Here is a 20,385-nt window from a genome sequence, read left to right on the forward strand (position 1 = left end):
GCCCAGACTGTCTCTCTCTTTCTTTCTCTCTCTCTCTCTCTTTCTCTCTCTCTGTGCCTATCTTCTGTCTTACTCTCTTTCTCTGCCTGTCTGTCTCTCTATCTCTCTGTCTGTCTCTCTCCCTCCCTGTCTGTTTCTTTCATTCTGTCTCTCTTGCTCTCGTGCTCTCTCTCTCTCTCTGTCTCTCTCTCATGCTATTTCTCTCTGTCCGTCTCTGTCTGTCTTTTTCTCTGTCTCTCTCTTTCTTTCTCTCTATCTCTGTCTCTCTCTCCCTCTGCCTGTCTCTCTCACTGTGTCTGTCTTCAGTCTTACTCTCTTTCTCTGCCTGTCTGTCTCTCTCTCCATCTCTTTCTGTTTCTCTCTCTCTCTATCTCTCACTCTCTCTGTCTCTCTCTCTTTCTGTTTCTGTCTCTGTCTCTGTGTGTGTGTCTGTCTGTTTCTCTCTGTCTCTCTCTCTCTTTCTGTTTGTTTCTCTCTGTCTCTGTCTATCTCTCTCTCTCTGTGTCTCCCTCCCTCCCTGTCTGTCTGTTTCTCTCTCTCTCTGTCTCTGTCTCTCTCTCTTTCTGTCTGTTTCTCTGTGTCTCTCTCTGTCCATCTCTGTCTTTCTTTGTCTGTCTCTTTCTCTGTCAGTCTGTCAGACCCCCCCGTGCCACGGAGGGCCCTGCCCCTTCCAGGAAAGTGAGAAGCGCCTGCTTAGAGAGGCCCAGAGGAATCTAGACAGACGAGACTTGCCAGGCTTCGCCACTCGGCGTATGAATTCGGGAGGTCGAGGCCGGGTCCCCATTTGGATGGAAGGGGCATTTTCACAATTTTCTCTCTGTCATGTGTGGCGTCCCTACTTCTCATATTTCCCTGATTAGCTCCTCGTCTTAAAAATACACGGTTAAGGCCGGGCGCAGTGACTCACGTCTGTCATCCCAGCATTTTGCGAGGCCGAGGCGGGTGGATCACCTGAGGTTGGGAGTTCGAGACCAGCGTTGCCAACACGGCGAAACCCTATCTCTACTAAAAATACTAAATTGAGTCGAGCGCGGGGGGGCAGGCGCCTGTAATGCCATCTACTTGGGAGACTGAGGCGGGAGCATCGCTTGAACCTGGGAGGCGGAGGCTGCAGTGAGCCGAGATCGCGCCACTGCACTACAGCCCGGGCTGTAGAGTGAGTGAGACTCTGTCTCTAAATAAATAAATAAATAAATAAATAAATAAATAAATAAATAAATACATTCTTTTCCGTGCTGACTGACACTTGCAGGCATCGGTTGTCTTCGGGCATCACCTAGCGGCCACTGTTATTGAAAGTCGAGGTGACACGGAGGGAGGTCTCTGCGACTTCACGGAGCTTGGGGCAACCGATTTCTCTCTCTCCCTTCTGGAGGCCCCTCCCTCTCTCCCTCGTTGCCTAGGGAACCTCCGCCCTGGCGGGGGCCCTATTGTTCTTTGATCAGCGCTTTAGTTTTCTTTGTGTGTTGGTTTCTTTCATGCACATAGACTCTTCTACTTGGGTTTTAGGAAGGGTCAGTTTAATTTTCAAGTCGCCCCCCAGCTCCCCCCACTACCCACGTCCCTTTACCTTCGTTTAGTGAGTCAGTTAGGTGGGTTCCCTCCAAACCCCCCACACCCCGCCTCCCAACACCCTGCTTGGAAACCTTCCGGAGCCACCCAGGTGTGCCTCCGTCTTCTCTCCCCTTCCCCCACCCCTTGCCGGCGATCATATTCTTACCAGGCTGACATTTGCAACGGTGGGCGTCAGGCCTCACCCAGTGGCCACGGTTTTTTAAGATGGGGGTGGCACGGTCCCAATTCCCCAGAGGCAGCTTGGGCCGATGGCATAGCCCTTGACCCGCGTGGGCAAGCGGGCGGGTCTGCAGTTGTGGTTTTTTTCGCCCGCTTCCCTCCTCAGGCCTCCCTCCCTAGGAAAGCTTCACCCTGGCTGGGTCTCAATCACCTTTTATCATGATGTTTTAGTTTCTCCGCCCTCTGGCCAGCATAGTTTCACAATGGGAATGAAGTCACAGCTCTAATCTGGGCCTTCTTAGCATTTTCCCAAAATAGAAACGCTTTCTGAAAACTAATACTTTGCTCACTTAAGATTTCCAGGGACAGTGCCTTGGCCCGTGTTTGTTGGCTTGTTTTGTTTCGTTTGTGTTTTTCCTTTTTCTTATATATTCCTTTTTAGATGAAGTAGAAATCCCCAGTTTTCAGGAAGAAGTATATTTTCCCCAAGACATATTAGCTGCGGTTTTCTCCTGTTGTTAACTAACGATTTTGTGAATCTCTGAACGTATAGTGAGAGCCGGTTGATGTTTACTAGACTTCAGAACATCTCATGTTCTAGAAATCCGTAAGCAAATGCTGCTGCTGCTCTTGCTGCTGCTGCTGCTCTTGTTGCTGTTATTGTTGTTTTCAAAGCACACCCCGGCCACCGTTTATGGGATCAAAAGCGTTATAAAATATGTGTAATTATTTCCTGAGCGTGCCCTTCCTCCTCCTCTCTCTGTCTCTCTGTCTCTCTTTCTCCGTCTTCTCTCTCTCTCTGTCTCTCTCTCTGCCTGTCTATTTCTCTCTCTGTCTCTCTGCCTGTCTCTCTCACTGTGTCTGTCTTCTGTCTTACTCCCTTTCTCTGCCTGTCTGTCTCTCTCTCTCTCTGCCTGTCTGTCTGTCTCTCTCTCTCTCCCTGTCTGTCTGTCTCTTTCTCTCTGTCACTGTCTCTGTCTCTCTCTTTCTGTTTCTCTCTGTCTGTCTCTGTCTTTCTCTGTCTGTCTCTCTGTTTCTCTGTTTCTCTCTCTCTGTCTCTCTGTCTCTGTGTCTCTCTCTCTCTGCCTGTCTCTCTCACTGTGTCTGTCTTCTGTCTTACTCTCTTTCTCCGCCAGCCTGTCTCTCTCTCTTTGTTTCTCTCTGTCTCTCTCTGTCCATCTCTGTCTTTCTCTGTCTGTCTCTTTGTCTGTCTGTCTGTCTGTATCTCTCTTTCTCTGTCTCGCTGTCCCTGTCTCTCTCTCTGCCTGTCTGTCTGTCTGTAGGTCTCTCTCTCTCTCCCTGTCTGTTTTTTCTCTCTCTCTTTGCCTGTCTGTTTCTCTGTCTCTGTCTCTCTGTCTGTCTCTCTCTGCCTGTCTCTCTCTGTGTCTGTCTTCTGTCTTACTGTCTTTCTCTGCCTGTCTGTCTGTCTCTCTCTCTCCTTGTCTGTTTCTCTCTCTCTCTGTCTCTGTTTCTCTCTCTCCCTCTGTCTGTCTCTTTCTCTCTCTGTCTCTTTCTCTCTCTCTGTCTCTCTCTTTCTTTCTCTCTCTCTGTCCATTGTCTCTGTGTGTGTGTGTGTGTGTGTCTGCCTTCTGTCTTACTCTCTTTCTCTGACTGTCAGCCTGTCTGTCTGTCTCTCTCTGTCTCTCTCTCTTTCTGTCTCTGTCTCTCTGTTTCTCTCTGTCTCTGTCCATCTCTGTCTTTCTCTGTCTGTGTCTTTATCTGTCTGTCTGTCTCTCTCTTTCTGTCTTTCTCTCTTTGTGTATCTTTGTGTCTCTCTGTCTGTCTCTCTCTGTCTCTGTCTTTGTCTCTCTCTCTCTCTCTCTGTGTCTCTCGCCCGCTCTCTGGCTCTCGCTATCTCCTACCCTCTCTTTCTTTGCAAAATAAGTTCAAGTACATCTAATCTAATCCATTACCACAGCCTGAATTCTTAACTTTAGACATCCCAGATTTGATCTCCCTACAGAATGCTGTACAGAACTGGCGAGTTTATTTCTGGACTTGGATACCTCATAGATACTACATATTAATAAAGATCCAACCCTAAAATCCGGGGTTGTGTTTCCCTCGACTGTCTCAAAAAATCATACCTCTGTTCACCTAGGATGCTGGGAAGGTTTTCTCAATGTGCATCTGCTCATGTCCTACGTGAACTGTGACCGAGCCCTGTCCGTTCTGTCTCAAATATGTATCTGCAAACACGTCTCTCCATTTCCACAACTACCCATGGCTCATTGTGGAACCATTGGCTCTTTGAAAAAAAATCCCAGAAGTGGCTTTGACTTTTTGGCTAGGAGGTCTAAACCTGCTGAGAACTTTCCTGTCCAGGATTCTGTGTGAACAAAAGTGCCTCTGCTGGGAGCTGGGATCCTCGGGACCATGCTTGCTACCGCTGGATAAGTCTCTGGAAGGATGCACGGGACTCCACAAAGCTGACCTGTCCCACCGAGGTCAAATGGATACCTCTGCATTGGCCCGAGTCTTCCAACTTACATCACCATCACCAACGCTCGCCATCAGCATCCTTGTGAGCCTGCCCAAGGCCTCGACTCTGGGGAGACTCTTGGGAGCCCGGTCTTCGTTGGCTAAAGTACAAAGGGATGGCGACTTCCACCCACAAGGTCCCCACTGAACTGCGAAGATGTGGAGCGTAGGTCAGAGAGTGGACCTGGAGGGGAGACGTCCTGACAGGCGATGAGTTAACTAGGCTCTGGCCACCCCACTCACGTCCCACGTCCCGGGCACCCACGGGACACTGCCACTTTATCCCCTCCTCTGTCCACAGCCGCCCCCACCCCACCCCGCAACCCACGCACACACGCTGGAGGTTACAAAACCACACGGCATGAATACAGCCTGACGGAGCGAGAGCTCATTTCACGAGGCGGGGGGGTGGGGTGGGGTGGGGGTTGGGGTGTCTGTAGAGAGCCCGATTCTACCTCATGGGTGGCTACAGGATACAAATGAATATTGCTTCTTGGACGGAGGGGCTTCCTTAGGCTGTCATGTTTGTGAGACTATCTCTCAAAACCTCCCTTGAGGCCACAAAACAGATTCCACCCCACCCCTCGACGTTTCCCCGGGGTGCTGGATGTATCCTGTCAAGAGACCTGAGCCTGACACGTTGAGTGAAACACATTTATTGGCTTTGTGTTTTTGTTTGTTTTTGAGATGGAGTCTTGCTCTGTCCCCCGCCCCGGCTGGAGTGCAGTGGCAGGATCTCAGCCCACTGCAACCTCTGTCTCCTGAGTTCGAGCGATTCTCCTGCCTCAGTGCCACCAAGCCTGGCTCATTTTTTTATTTTTAGTAGACACGGGGTTTGACCCTGTTTCATTGGTTTTCACTGGAGATTCTAGATTCAAGTCACACCTCATTGTGTGCCACATAATGACTTATTTTCTTTTCTTTTTTTTTTAAAGCACAATATATCTGCTTTATTTGAGTGGCTTTATATATCGTTATAATTGTGTTATAGATGAAGAAAAGATATTAAACACAGTGGTAATGATAGTGAAAGTGAAAAACAAAAGAAAGGCTATCTCTTTTGTATTTAGAATAAATTTGCTCAGTATTTAGAGTTACCTAAATACATCAGCATTTAAACTCCTCCTAGGAAAAGCTTGCCAAGCTGAATAATCCTCCTTTAAACACAATTTTTGATATGGTTAAAGTTTTTAAGAATATGACTCCTGCAGAATAGCTGAACAGACAATACACATTTAAAAAAGAACAACACAAGGTTCAACCAGACTTGGGAAAAAATCAAAAACAACACAAGTCTTATGAAGAACTGAGTTCTTAAAATATTACGGAGGACATAGCTATCGGAAGAGAAGGCAGTATTGGTAAGTTGATTGTTACATTTGTCAGCAAAAGCTAGCACTATTTTTTTTTTGGCAATCTTTCAGGCACTGCAACTACTACTGCAAAATGAGATATAATCCATTAAACAACATATTCACAAATCAAAAAATGTTTTAGTAATATAATGCTTCAGATTTAGAAGCAAATCAAGTGTTAAAACTCTACTGCTATAATAATTAACCCCAAAGATAACCGTATCTGACAAAAAAGCTTCCACAGAGTTATAACTTCAGAATTATACTTTCTCTTGATATTTATTTATTTATTTATTTATTTATTTAATTTTATTTTTTTCTTGAGATGGCTTCTTGCTCTGTTGCCCAGGCTGGTGTGCAATGGCATAATCTTGGCTCACTGCAACCTCCACTTCCCGGGTTCAAGTGATTTTCTTGCCTCAGCCTCCTGAGTATCTGGGACTACCGGTGCGCAACACCATTCCCAGCTAATTTTGATACTTTTAATAGAGACAGGGTTTCACCATGTTGGCCAGCAAGGACTCGATCTCTTGACCTTGTGATCCGCCCGCCTCGGCCTCCCGAAGTGCTGGGATGACAGGCATGAGCCACCGTGCCTGGCCTTTTCTTGATATTTAAACTTTTAAGTCAGTCCAGAAAAATACAATAAATGTCAACAGTAAGTATGGTGTTGAGGTAGAAGTAGGATCAAACTTTTTCATATGTTATTCAGTTGATAACAATATGACCTGGGTAGTAATTTCCTATGTGTCTACTTATATACAAGTACAAAAAAGTAAAACAGAGATACTGCTAAATAAAAGGTACACTAAGTTCTTAATAGTAACTCAATAAACTAGAACACTGTCAAAAAGCAACAACTAGTGAATTTTTTCAGTGTTTTCTTCTGTTATCCAATAAGTGAATTATGCTATTCCTTTCCAATTTCCCAAGCACTTTTTGTCTCAATCACCATTTCTGTGTTCGAAGAAAAAGTAACAAATCAAGTAACAAAACTAAACAAGCAAACAAACAAACAAAACACAACTAGAGCATCTGCAAAAGTTTGGTAGAAGACTGAAACTCTTGAGTATAAGGATCTGGTATTCTACTATCATTAGTTAACTTAAGAGTTTGTTAAAGACATACATTTCATAAGAAAGCATGTTAGTTTGAAGTTATTGACCAGTATGTACCATCCCTAAGTATTAGTAACCAAATTCATGACAATAAAGAGCTATCTAACAAGAAAAATTAGTGACTACCAGCACCATCAACAAGACTTTGTCTTTACACTTCATTACCACTTACCATGCATTATAATATCTAGGATTGACTCTGATAGCATTTCAAAAACTAGCTAATGCTTTGTCCAATTCTTCAGTTAAGACAAACTCATGCCCTAACAGAGTATAGACATAAGCATAATTTGGATCCACTTGGATAGCTCTCTGGAAGAATTTAATTGCAATATCGTGTTCCCGTTGCAGAGTGAAACAGTTCCCTGAAGCACATCAGGCCTCTGGCGAATTTTTATCCATGTCTGTTATGTCTTTTGACAGAAATGAAAGAGCAACATCTTTTTGAAGATGCCAAAGTGTTGTAGAGTAGATTTCCATGCCTTCGACTCTATGATTCTCAATCCTTCTAACCTCTGAGAATATTCTTTCAGCTTGCATGTACTCTGAAAGTTCAAAATAGACCCTTCCAATTTGGCACAGTACCCAACCAGTATTGTAGTGGTGAGAAGGTAAATGGCTCAAAATATTTATAGCTTCTTTGCAGTGGTATGAACACAAAGCTAAATAACCTTTCCCCCTTTCACGAAGAAGGCTCATCAAGCCTTCTGCTTCTGCTTTTTGTAGATTAAAAGCCTGAATCTGAGGTGTGATTGTGGATATTTTCCCTTCTGAAATGATGGAAGAGTCCAATTTTGTTATTTCCAGGCTGTCATTTATATTAGGTTGAGTTATTCCTCCTTTATTAGTTTTACTTTTTGTTTTTCTGTCTGGGATTTTAGGTGGAAACTGTATTTTTAATTTCTTCCTATTCTCCTTGGTTGTGGAACTGTCACTAGTCAAGAGTCGTGAACTTCTTCGATGCAGTGCATTTGGGGGATATGTCATAGTGGGGCTCAATACCTGAAGTGTTGTACTTATTTATGGACCAGAACTTTCTGTTTGTGCAAGAATTGGAGTTACCTCTCGGCTATTTCCACTCTGTGAGAAGACAGACTTTGCTCCAATTTGGACTATTCTGACAACAGACTTTTTTGGAGGGACTCCAGTGGATGTCACATCCATTACAGAAGCTGTATTAGTGTAGTTTTGTAAATAGAATCCATCTCCAGGACTTAGGTTTTCTAATGGCAAAATCCCAAAACTTGGGGTTAATGGACTAAGAGATGCTGGTCCTCCTAATAAACTTCGATAAGTTTTTGGTTTATTTTGAACCTGTTTAGATAATATGGAAGTTCCTGTTCCCAGTGGGACAGTATCAGGTGAAATTACAGCTGAATCAATAGAAGACACTGGGGAATCTGTATTCAAGGAGTACTTTGAATTGGCAGATTCTAAATTCAATCTGTTTAATTCAGTTGTGTTCTGGGGTGTTTCTGTAAGAACGGTCTCAGGCTGTCTGTGACATAAACTATGACGAGGTACTTGTGTGGTGCAACACTTGGACAGACAGTTGCTGAAGTTCTGTAAAGATGTGAATTTAAACCTTTCGTCAGGATCTGGCTTTTCACCTATTTCACATAATGATTCAAAGGGATACCAGAGGAAAGGATTTAAACTAAGGCTCTTTTGGTAGCATTCTGATCCTTTGGCAAGCCGATCTGTCTTGCAATATACATATCCCCACAATGGAAGGGGAAAGCAAGCTGAATCACCAAACTCAGTAACAATATCATCATGGCTTTTCTGCTTATGAAACACTCCACCAGATAAGATTTGTTCCCCTTCTGCAAGCTTGCTGACATCAAAACAACATTTTGCAAGCAGGTATTTGCATTGCGGTGTAGGACAACTGTGTCCTTTCAAGAGTCTATATGCTTTATAGGCTTTTCCTTGGCGGTAAGAACAGGTCGCCAGTAAAAACAAGGCTTCTTCTGAGTGTACTTCTGCATAAAGGCGTTCTGCAAGGAAAACCCCATCTCGGTAAGCATAGTGGTTTAGTGCTTGCCATGTAGCAGCCTGGACGGGTTTCTGTAGCACCATCATCCTCGAGGCTCAGGCCCACTTTCTGCAGTGCCGCGGGCAGCCCCCCACCCCACCCACCCCCCTCCCCCCCGTAGCGGCTCCAGCAAAGCCAGCCTCGGCTCATTTAAACTCACCAGTTACCAGGGGATGGGGGAGGCTGAGCCAGAATGACTTCTTTACCCTGCCAACTGTGGAAAGCCCGGCCCCCTGTGATCCATTGCAAAGCAAGAGTCACCTCATGTTTGGAAAACGGATCCGCTCCCAAGTTCAATGGAGGGATGTGGCATGTAGGATGAAGGACTCTCTTCTTCTGATTGGGTCTGCACAGTGGGGCCTAGGGCTGGAGCTCTCTCCGTGCGGACCGCTGACTCCCTCTACCTTGGGTTCCTTCGGCCCCACCCTGGGACACGGGCCTTGGCAGATTCTGACCCTTCCTGGCACTTCAGTCGCTGTCAGAAACCCCATCTCTTGCTCGGATGCCCCGAATGACTGTGGCTCACGCCTCTCTGGAAACATTGGAAATCTCTCCTCTATGCGCGGCCAACTGAAACCACAGGAGCTCGGGACACAAGCCGCCATCCACCTCACTGCTTTCGGGAGAGAATGCTGAGTCTCTTACCGACTCTCTCTTGACTTGAGTTCTTCATGGGTGTGTGGTTAAGACGTAGTGAGACCAGATATATTAACTCAGGCCTGGTGCTGGTGGCTCACGCCTGTAACCCCAACACTTTGGGAGGCCGAGGCTGTAGGATCCCTTGAGGAATTGCCGAACCCTGTGGAGGTTGAGGCTGCAGTGAGTGAGCCATAATGGTGTCACTGCACTCCAGTCTGGGGGAAAGACAGAGTGAGGCCCTGTCACAGGCAGGCAGGCAGACAGACAACAGCTGTATTATGTTCTTCTCAGGGTAGGAAGCAAAAATAACAGAATACAGCGCTTAATTTTTTTTTTTTTTTGGGGGAGACGGAGTTTCACTCTTGTTGCCCAAGCTGGAGTGCAATGACACCATCTCGGCTCACTGCAACCTCCACCTCCCGTGCTGAAGAGATTCTCCTGCCTCAGCCTCCTGAGTAGCTGGGATTACAGGCATGGGCCACCACACCCGGCTGATTTTGTATTGTTAGTAGAGATGGCATTTCTTCATGTGGGTCAGGAGGGTCTCGAACTGGCCACCTCAGGTGATCTGCCCACCTCGGCCTCCCAAAGTGCTGGGATGACAGGCGTGAGCCATTGCGCCCGGCCAGTTACGTTTTTTTTTTTTTTAATTTTCAATTTTGATCTCTTTATTATTATTATTATTACTTTTTTGAGACAGAGTCTCGCTCTGTTGCCCAGACTGGAGTGCTGTGGCGTGATGTCAGGTCACTGCAAGCTCTGCCTCCCAGGTTCACGCCATTCTCCTGTCTCAGCCTCCCAAGTAGCTGGGACTACAGGCGCCCGCCACCACGCCTGGCTAATCTTTTGTATTTTGAGTAGAGACGGGGTTTCACTGTGGTAGCCAGGATGGTCTCGATCTCCTGACCCCCGTGATCCGCCCGCCTCGGCCTTCCAAAGTGCTGGAATGACAGGCGTGAGCCACAGCGCCCGGCCTATTTATCTATTTATTAACTTTGAGTCCAGGTTGTGAAACCAGTTAGTTTTTGTATTTTTTTAGAGACGAGGTTTCACCATGTTGCCAAGGCTTGGATCGAGGGATCCACCTTCCCTCGCCTCCCAAAGTGCGGGGATGACAGGCGTGAGCCTACCGCGCCCGGCTCCACCCGTTCCCACAACAGCTTATCACTCAGGTGCCCGAAGTCCAGCGGTGGTGTGTGGTTCCCACCCCCAGTGCCCCCTCCTCTGGTCACCGCCGTGGTGTCCGGGAGTGGGTCCTGAGGGAGTTCGTTGGTGTGGCGGTCCAGGCGGTTGAGTGAGAAGTGCCCCTGCCACGCGGGGAAGGGCGCCACCTGGTCTGGCGAGCGCAGGTCCCGTGATCCCCTCTGGCTGGTGCGCGTGGGCCGTGTGAGCGATCGCAGTGGGCTTGGGCAGGTGAGGCGTGAGCCGGCCAGCCGCTGATGGGCTACCGTTCTGCCTCCGACAGGTTGTGTGTGGATATACTTGGAGGTGCTTTGCCTAGGAGAAAGGAGGCTGGTCCCTGGGGGTGCCTCCGGGTTCCTCGGGGTGCACGGCTGGGGGTTCCCTGGCGTGGCCTGCTGGGGCCCTCCGTCCCCCCAAGTGCAGACCGGCGACGTCTGCCCTCCTCTGCTGCCATGCCCGCCCCTTCTCCCTCCCCCCGCAGGCCCTGTGTGGTCACGCATTGGGTGGCAGGGGGAAGGGGGGCTCCCGGCTGTGAGGAAGAGAGAGAGGGCGCTGCTGCCACCCGCGAAAACAGAGAGTGAAGAGAGTCGGCTGGGGCCGAGTTCCCGTGGCCACCACCGCGGTCCGGGTTCCTCCCTCTGGGCCTCCCTCGTGCCTTACGCAGCTCGTGATGCGGGGTTCGTTGGCCGTGGAGGGGTGGAAGGTCCCGTGCCGTCGTCGTCGCATGTCGTGGGTAGTGGGGGCTTGTTGGGGGTGGGGGGAGGAAGGCAAGTAGGAAGGGTCCGCCAGGGAGAGGGTGGGGGAGCGCGTCCCGGTCGCCGCGGTTCGCCGCCGCCCCTGGTGGCGGCCCGGCGACCGGCCCACCGCCGCTCCAGCGCCCCTCCTCCCCAACACCCCTCTGAGGCACAGTCCTCCTCGCCCGCCCGCCCCCCGTCTACCCGGCGCGCATCACAGTTGTGTCCTGGGCCGGAAGCCCGCCACGCGGCCCGTCTGACAGCGCTCGTGGCCGCGGTCCTGGGGTTCGCATGCCCCTGGCGGTGACTCGCTGGATGCTGCGGTGTCGTCTGCCATTGCGCGCCTGCCTCTGGCTCTCGGCCGCGCGGTGCCTGGGGCCCGGTCTGTAGCTTCCATGTCGGGGCAGGGAGGCGCCGCCACGTCCTTGGACCCGTCCCTCACCTCCATTTAGTACCTAGGAAATCCCGTGTAACTTAGCAAAGCTAGCAAGTCCCTAAACTCGGCGCAGCGACTGTAGGGGTGGCCTCCCAGTAGCATCGTTAACATCAATTGTAATTGGTAGCAATCGCTTAGTTTCACATTTCATTACCCGAGTTACACAAATGTGTAAAAAAAAAATACAATTTTAATAAAAGGGAGTAAAGGATAATATGAGTAATATTCACAATCTATAGTTGGAAGAGGTAGTGTTTTCTCAGAAATGATGCATTCCTGGAGCAAGGTCATTTTGTGTTTGGTTTGTTAAATATCTATTTCCATTTTGACAAACCACTGGAAAAGCCCAGCTTCACAAGGACTCTCCATGAGAACGATCACACAAAAGAATACCCATAACACAAAATCAAAACAAGGGTGGTCCAGGCGTCACATTAAAGGCTCATTACCAAGTTTTCTTAGAAGAGATAAAGAACACAAAGTTACTTTTATGTGATGGAAAACCGAGAGAAAGAGTAAATGCAACAATAAATGTTAGGCAAAAACAGTGAAAACCAAGCTGTGGAAAAAAATGAATGGAAATGTTTTGTTTGGTATTGATTTCCTATCCTGATATCAGAAAGTATGGGAAAGAACAAAGGACATTTTTTTGAGACAAATAGAACATAAAACAAATGAATGTTAAAGACTATTTTACAGTGCTAACAAAACTATCTGTGACTTGTTTTTTCCCTTAAAAAATATGATTTTGTACAATTGCATTTATATAAATTATTGAAATAAAATTGTAAAGATGGAGAACAGGCTATGGGGTTGCCAAGGGGAAGGAAAACGTGTCAGAGCGTCAACAAAGATCGCAAGTTGGAGCCTGGTGGTGAGGCAACAGTTCTGCATCTTGACTTTGGAAGTGGTAGTTGCAGAGATCTACACCACACAAAAATGAACAGAACACACGCACACACATACACACGTACAAAAATGAACACATGCAAAACGGTTGTGATCTGAGTAAGCTTTCTGAATTGTACCTATGTCAGTTTCCAGGTTTTGATAATGCTCTATGGCTATGTGAGATGTCACCACTGGAATTAGTGAATAGTACCTAAGACATCCCTGTACCTTTTGCAACTTCCTGTGAATCTATAATTATTTCAAAAGAAAGTTGAAAGTCATAGCAGACTTTCACTTCAAAGAGGAAAAAAACTGAAGATTAATGAAATTGTTGAAGAACATCAAATACTCAATAGTCTGTATGAGAGCTGTATTATGTCCACTTGCAGCACAGCTGTCATTTAGCCTTTTCCTGACGTGCCCTGGAGGACTTGAGCTCCTCTTGGATTGCCAAGGCCGATAGTGTTTACTTGTTACTAAATTTGTACTAAACCCCCCAAAAATGAAAATTGATTGAATAATCATTTATAATAACAACTAGTAATTTTACTTATAAAGAGACAATAGTGGTAACCAATTTAAATATTTAGGGTAAAGAATAGGATCTTCGTTAGACAATACTGGCATAATTTAGAAAGAAAAAATAAGGAATCAGAAACATAAGTAGTTCAGTATTGTGAAAAAATTCTGGATCTGAAAAGCAAAAGAACAGAAATTGTATTGCGTTTCTGCTCCAAACCTGATGAATCACCTTAGATGTGTTGTGTTTCTGTGCCAAAGCTGCTGAATCACCTTAGGCAATGCATGCCCTTTCCCTGAATCTGTTTTCTTTTCTACAAAATGAAGTGAGCTAGATCATCTCCGAGGTCCCCCCAATATTCACATTTTCGGCTCCACATGAACTTCAGTTGAATTCCTAATTTCAGTGTGGATAATACATGTGTGCTGCACCACAAGCAGTACGTCTAAATGGTCATGTTGGTCCTAAAAAGTAATTATTAGCAGTTTGGAAATTCTGTTGTTGTACAATCTGCAAAGGGATATTTGTGAGCACTTTGAGACCATGGTGAAAAAGGAAATACCTTCACATAAAAACTATAAAGAAGGTTTCTGAGAAGCTGCTTTGTGATGTGTGCATTCATCTCACTGAGTTAAACATTTCATTCCTTTGATGAGTCTGGAAACTCTGTTCTTGTACAATCTGCAAAGTGGTATTTGTGAGTGCTTTCAGGCCTATGGTGAAAAAGGAAATATCTTCACATAAAAACTAGACAGACGCTTTCTGAGAAACTACTTTGTGACGTGTGCATTCATCTCAAAGAGTTAAACCATTCTTTTTATTGAAATGCTAGGAAATGGTGTTTTTGTAGAATCTGAAGAGGGATATTCGTGAGCGCTTTGAGGCCTTTGGTGAAAAAGTAAATACCTTCACCTTTGTCAGATGAGTAGGTTGCAAAAATTTTTTCCCATTCTGTAGGATGACTGTTCACTCTGATGGTGGTTTCTTTAGCTGTGCAGAAGCTCCTTAGTTTAATTAGATCCCATTTGTCAATTGTGGTTTTGTTGCCATTGCTTTAGGTGTTTTAGACATGAAGTCCTTGCCCATGCCTATGTCCTGAATGGTATTGCCTAGGTTTTCTTCTAGGGATTTTATGTGAAGCATTCTTTTGATTAATCAGTTTGGATACTCTGTTCTTGTAGAATCTGCAAGGAGATATTTGTGAGCGCTTTGAGGCCTTTGGTGAAAAAGTAAATACCTTCACATAATAAATAGACAGAAGCTCTCTGAGAAACCTCCCTGTCTGTGTGCATTCATCTCACAGAGTTGAAACTGTCTTTTGGCTGAGCAGTTTGAAAACTGTCTATTTGTAGAATCTGCAAAGGGATATTTATGAGCGTTTTGAAGCCTATGGTGAGAAAGGAAATATCTTCACATAAAAACTGGATAGAAGATTTCTGAGAAACCTCTTTGTGATGTGTGCATTTATCTCACAGAGTTGAACCATTCTTTTGATTGAGCAGTTTGTAAAGAGACTTTTTGTAGAATCTGCAAAGGGATATTTGTCAGCTCTATGAGGCCTATGGTGAAAAAGGAAATATCTTCAATAAAAAGTATAAAGTATGTTTCTGAGAAGCTGTTTTGCAAGATGTGCACTCATCTCAGAGAGATAAAAGTTTCTATTCTTTGATGAGTCTGGAAACTCTGTTCTTGTAAAATCTGCAAAGGGATATTTGTGAGTGGCTTTAGGCCTGTGGTGAAAAAGGAAATATCTTCACATAAAAACTAGACAGAAGATTTCAGAGAAAGTTCTTTGTGATATGTGCATTCATCTCACAGAGCGGAACCACTCTTTTGATTGAGAAGTTTGGAAACAGTCTTTTCAGAGAATCTGCAAAGGAATATTTTGAGCGCTTTGATAGGTATGGTGAAGATAGGTCACTTAAAAACTGGACAGAAGCTTTCTGAGAAACTTCTTTGTGATGTGTGCATTTGACTAACAGAGTTGAACTTTTCTTTTGATTGGGCAGTTTGGAAAGAGTCCTTTCCTAGAATCTGCAGAGGGATATGTGTGAGCCCTTTATGGCCTAAGGTGAAATAGGAAATATCTTCATATAAAAACTAGACAGAAGCATTCTGAGAAACTTCTTTGTCAAGTGTGCTTTCATCTCACAGAGTTGAACCTCTCTTTTGATTGAGGAGTTTGGAAACAGTCTTTCTGTAGAATATGCAAATGGATATTTGGAGCGCTTTGAGGCCTACGGTGAAAAAGGAAATATCTTCACCTAAAAACTAGACAGAAACATTATGAGAAACTTCTTTGTGATGTATGCATTCATATCACAGAGTTGAACCTCTCTTTTGATTGAGGAGTTTGGAAACAGTCTTTTTGTAGAATATGCAAATGGATATTTGGAACGCTTTGAGGCCTATGGTGAAAAAGGAAATATCTTCACCTAAAAACTAGACAGAAGCATTCTGAGAAACTTCTTTGTGATGTATGCATTCATATCACAGAGTTGAACCTCTCTTTTGATTGAGGAGTTTGGAAACAGTCTTTTTGTAGAATATGCAAATGGATATTTGGAACGCTTTGAGGCCTATGGTGAAAAAGGAAATACCTTCACCTAAAAACTACACAGAAGCATTCTGAGAAACTTCTTTCTGATGTATGCATTCATATCACAGAGTTGAACCTTTCTTATGATTGAGCACTTTCAAAGCAGTCCTTTTGTAGAATATGAAAAGGGATATTTGTCAGCCCATTGAGGCCTATGGTGAATTAGGAAATATCTTCACATAAAAACTAGTCAGAAGATTTCTGAGAAACTTCTTTGTGATGTGTGCTTTCATCTCACAGAGTTGAACCTTTCTTTTGAATGAGCAGTTTGGAAACACACTTTTTGTAGAATCTGCAAATGGATATTTAGAGCACTTTGAGGACTATGGTGAAAAAGGAAATATCTTCACATAAAAACTAGAAAGCAACATTCTATGAAACTTCTTTGTGATGTGTACTTTCATCTCACAGAGTTGAACCTCTCTATTCATTGAACAGTTTGGAAACCATCTTTTTGTAGCATCTGCAAATGGATATTTGGAGCATTTTGAGGCCTTGGTGAGAATGGAAATATCTTCATATAAAAACTAGATAGAAGCATTCTGAGAAACTTCTTGGTGACGTGTGCATTTATCACACAGAGTTATACCTTTCTTTTGATTGAACACTTTGGAAACAGTCTTTTTGTAGTATCTGTAGAGGGATGTTTGCGAGCCATTTGAGGCCTATGGTGAAAAAGGAAATATCTTCACATAAAAACTAGACAGAAGCTTTCTGAGAAACTTCTTTGTGATGTGTGAATTCATCTCACAGTGTTGAACCTTTCTTTGGATAGAGCAGTTTGGAAACAATCCTTTTGTAGAATCTGCAAAGGTATATTTCTGAGCCCATTGAGGCCTATGGTGAAATATGAAATATCTTCCCATAAAAACTAGACAGAAGGTTTCTAAGAAACTCCTTTGTGATGTGTGCTTCCATCTCACAGAGTTGAACCTTTCTTTTGATTGAGCAGTTTGGAAACACTCTTTTTGTAGAATCTGCAAATGGATATTTGGAGCACTTTGAGGCCTATGGTAAAAAAGGAAATATCATCACATAAAAATTAGACGGAAGCATTCTGAGAAACTTCTTTGTGATGTTTGCATCCATCTCACACAGTTGAACATTTCTTTGATTGAAGATTGGGAAACAGTCTTTTTGTAAAATCTACGAAGGTATAATTGTGAACCCTTTGAGGCCTATGGTGAAGTAGGAAATATCTTAACATAAAAACTACACAGAAACATTTTGAGAAACTTTTTTGTGATGGGTACATTCATCTCACAGAGTTGAAGCTTTCTTTTTCTAGAGCAGTTTGGAAACAGTCCTATTGTAGAATCCCCAAAGGGATATTTCTGAGCCCATTGAGGCCTTTGGTAATATAGGAAATACCTTCACATAATGCTAGATGGAAGCTTTCTGAGAAACTTCTTTTCAATGAGTGCTTTCATCTCAAAGAGTTGAGCATTTCTTTTGACTGAGCAGTTTGGAAACACTCTTTTTGCATAATCTGCAAATGCATAATTGGAGCATTTTGAGGTCTATGGTGAAAAAGGAAATATCTTCACATAACAACTAAACATAAGTTTTCTGAAAAACTACTTTGTAATGCATGCATTCATCTCACAGAGTTGAAACTTTCTTTTGATTGAGCCATTTGTAAACTGTCTTTTTGTACAATCTGCAAATGCATATTTGGAGCACTTTGAGGCCTATGGTGAAAAAGGAAATATCTTCAGATAAACACTAAACAGAAGCTTTCTGAGAAACTTCTTTGTGATGGGTGCATTCATATCACAGAGCTGAAACTTTCTTTTGATTTAGCAGTTTGTAAACAGTCTTTTGGTAGAATCTGCAAATGGACACTTTGAGTACTTTGAGGCCTATGGTGAAAAAGGAAATATCTTCACAAAAAAACTAGAAAGATACATTCTGAGAAACTTCTTTGTGATGTGTGCTTTCAACTCACAGAGTTGAAACTTTCTTTTCACTGAGCAATTTGGAAACAGTCTTTTTGTGGAATCTGCAAAAAATATTTTTGAGCCCTTTATGGCCCGTGCTGAAACAGGAAATATCCTCACAGAAAAACTAGACAGAAGCTTTCTGAGAAACTTCTTTGTGATGTGTGCTTTGAACTCACAGAGTTGTACCTTTCTTTTGATTGAGCAGTTTGGAAACAGTCTTTTTGTGGAATCAGCAAATGGATGTTTGGAGGGCTTTGAGGCCTATGGTGAAAAAGGAAATACCTTCATGTAATAAATAGACAGAAGCATTGTGAGAAACATCTCTGTGATGTGTGCATTCATCTCATAGAGTTGAACCATTCTTTGAATGGCTTGGAATCTCTTTTTGTGGAATCAGCAAATGGATGTTTGGAGTGCTTTGAAGCCTATGGTGAAAAAGGAAATACCTTCACATAAAAAATAGACAGAAGCATTGTGAGAAACATCTCTGTGATGTGTGCATTCATCTCATAGTGTTGAACCTTTGTTTGATTGAGCAGTTTGGAAACAGTCCTTTTGTAGAATCTGCAAAGGGATATTTCTGAGCCCATTGAAGCCTAGGGTGAAAAAGAAATGTCTTCACATAAAAACTAGACAGAAGCATTCTGATAAACTTTTGTGATGTGTCCATTCATCTCACAGAGTTGAAACTTCCTTTGGATTGAGCAGAGTGGAAACAGTCTTTTTGTAGAATCTGCAAAAAGTATTTTTGAGCCCTATATGGCCCAAGGTGAAATAGGAAATATCTTCACAAAAAAACTAGACAGAAGCATTCTGAGAAACCTCTTTGTGATGTGTGCTTCTGTGTCACAGAGTTGAACATTTCTTTTGATTGAGCAGTTTGGAAACACTCTTTTTGTAGAATCTGCAAATGGGTATTTGGAGCGCTTTGAGGCCTACAGTGAAAAAAAGAAATATCTTCACATAAAAACTAGACAGATGCATTCTGTGAAACTTCTTTGTGATGTGTGCATTCATCTCACAGAGTTGAATCTTTCTTTGGATTCAGCAGTTTTCTAAACAGTCCTTTTGTAGAATCTGCAAAGAGATATTTCTGAGCCCATTGAGGCCTATGGTGAAAAAGGAAATATCTTCAAATAAAAACAAAACAGAAGCTTTCTGAGAAGCTTCTTTATGATGTGTGCATTCATCTCACAGAGTTGAATCTTTCTTTTGCTTGAGCAGTTTGGAAACAGTCTTTTTGTAAAATCTGCAAAAGGGTATTTCTGAGCCGTTTGAGGCTGATGGTGAAAAAGAAATATCTTCACATAAAAACTAGACAGAAGCATTCTGAGAAACTTGTTTCTGATGTGTGCATTCATCTCACAGGGTTGAACCTTTCTTTTGTTTGAGCAGTTTGGAAACAGTCTTTTTTTTGAATATGCAAATGGATATTTTTGAGCCCTTTACAGCCTATGGTGAAATAGGAAATATCTTCACATAAAAATTAGACAGAATATTTCTGAGAAAATGCTTTGTGATGTGTGCTTTCATCTCACAGAGGTGAACTTTTGTTTTGATTGAGTAGTTTGGAAACAGTCTTTCTGTAGAATCCACAAATGGATATTTGCAGTGCTTTTAGGCCTATGGTGAAAAAGGAAATATCTTCACAACAACACTAAAAAGAAGCTTTCTGAGAAACTTCTTTGTGATGTGTGGATTCATATCACAGAGCTGATCCTTTCTTTTGATTGAGCAGATTGGAAACCATCTTTTTGTACAATCTGCAAAGGGATATTTCTGAGCCATTTGATGCCTATGGTGAAAAAGAATTATCTTCACATAAAAACTAGACAGAATCATTGTGAGACACTTCCTTGTGATGTGTGCCTTCATCTCACAGAGTTGAACTTTTCTTTTCTTGGAGCAGTTTGGAAACAGTCTTTTTGAAGTATCTGCAGAGGGATATTTGTGAGCAGTTAAAGGCCTATGGTGAAAAATAAAATATCTTCACATAAAAACTATACAGAAGCATTCTGAGAAACTTGTTTTTTATGTTTGCATTCATCTCCCAGAGATGAATCTTTCTTTTCATTGAGCAGTCTGGAAACAGTCTCTTTATACAATGTGCAAAGGGATATTTCTGAGAGGTTTGAGGCCTATGGTGAAAAAGTAATATCTTCACATAAAAACTAGACAGAAGCATTCTGAGAAACTTCTTTTTTATGTGTGAATTCACCTCACAGAGTTGAAACTTCCTTTTCATTGAGCAGTTTGGAAACAGTCTTTTTGTAGAATCTGCAAAGGGATATTTGTGATTCCTTTGAGTCCTGTGGTGAAATAGGAAATATCCTCAAATAAAAACTAGACAGAAGCTTTCCAAGAAACTTCTTTTTGATGTGTGCTTTCATCTCACAGAGTTGAACCTTTCTTTTGATTGAACAGTTTGCAAACAGTCTTTTTGTGGAATCTGCAAATGGATGTTTGGAGTGTTTTGAGGCCTATGGTGAAAAAGTAAATATCTTCACATAAAAACTAGATGGAAGCATTCTGAGAAACTTATTTGTGACGTGTGCATTCATCTCACGTTGTTGAGCCTATCTTTTGATTTAGCAGATTGGAAACAGTCCTTTTGTTGTATCTGCAGAGGTATATTTGTGAGCGGTTTGAGGCCTATGGTGAAAAAGGAGATACCTTCACATAAAAACTAGAAAGAAGCATTCTGGGAAACTTCTC

At 43.4% G+C, this 20,385-nt stretch overlaps 1 pseudogene; it reads right to left on the bottom strand.

Annotated features, from left to right (window-relative positions):
• Positions 1-6,856: 6,856 nt before the first annotated feature.
• Positions 6,857-8,774, bottom strand: LOC129394919 (cell division cycle protein 27 homolog; annotated as a pseudogene).
• Between the last annotated feature and the right edge of the window lie 11,611 nt (positions 8,775-20,385).

This window comes from Pan paniscus, chromosome 21, assembly GCF_029289425.2.
Source record: "Pan paniscus chromosome 21, NHGRI_mPanPan1-v2.0_pri, whole genome shotgun sequence".
Taxonomy (NCBI): domain Eukaryota; kingdom Metazoa; phylum Chordata; class Mammalia; order Primates; family Hominidae; genus Pan; species Pan paniscus.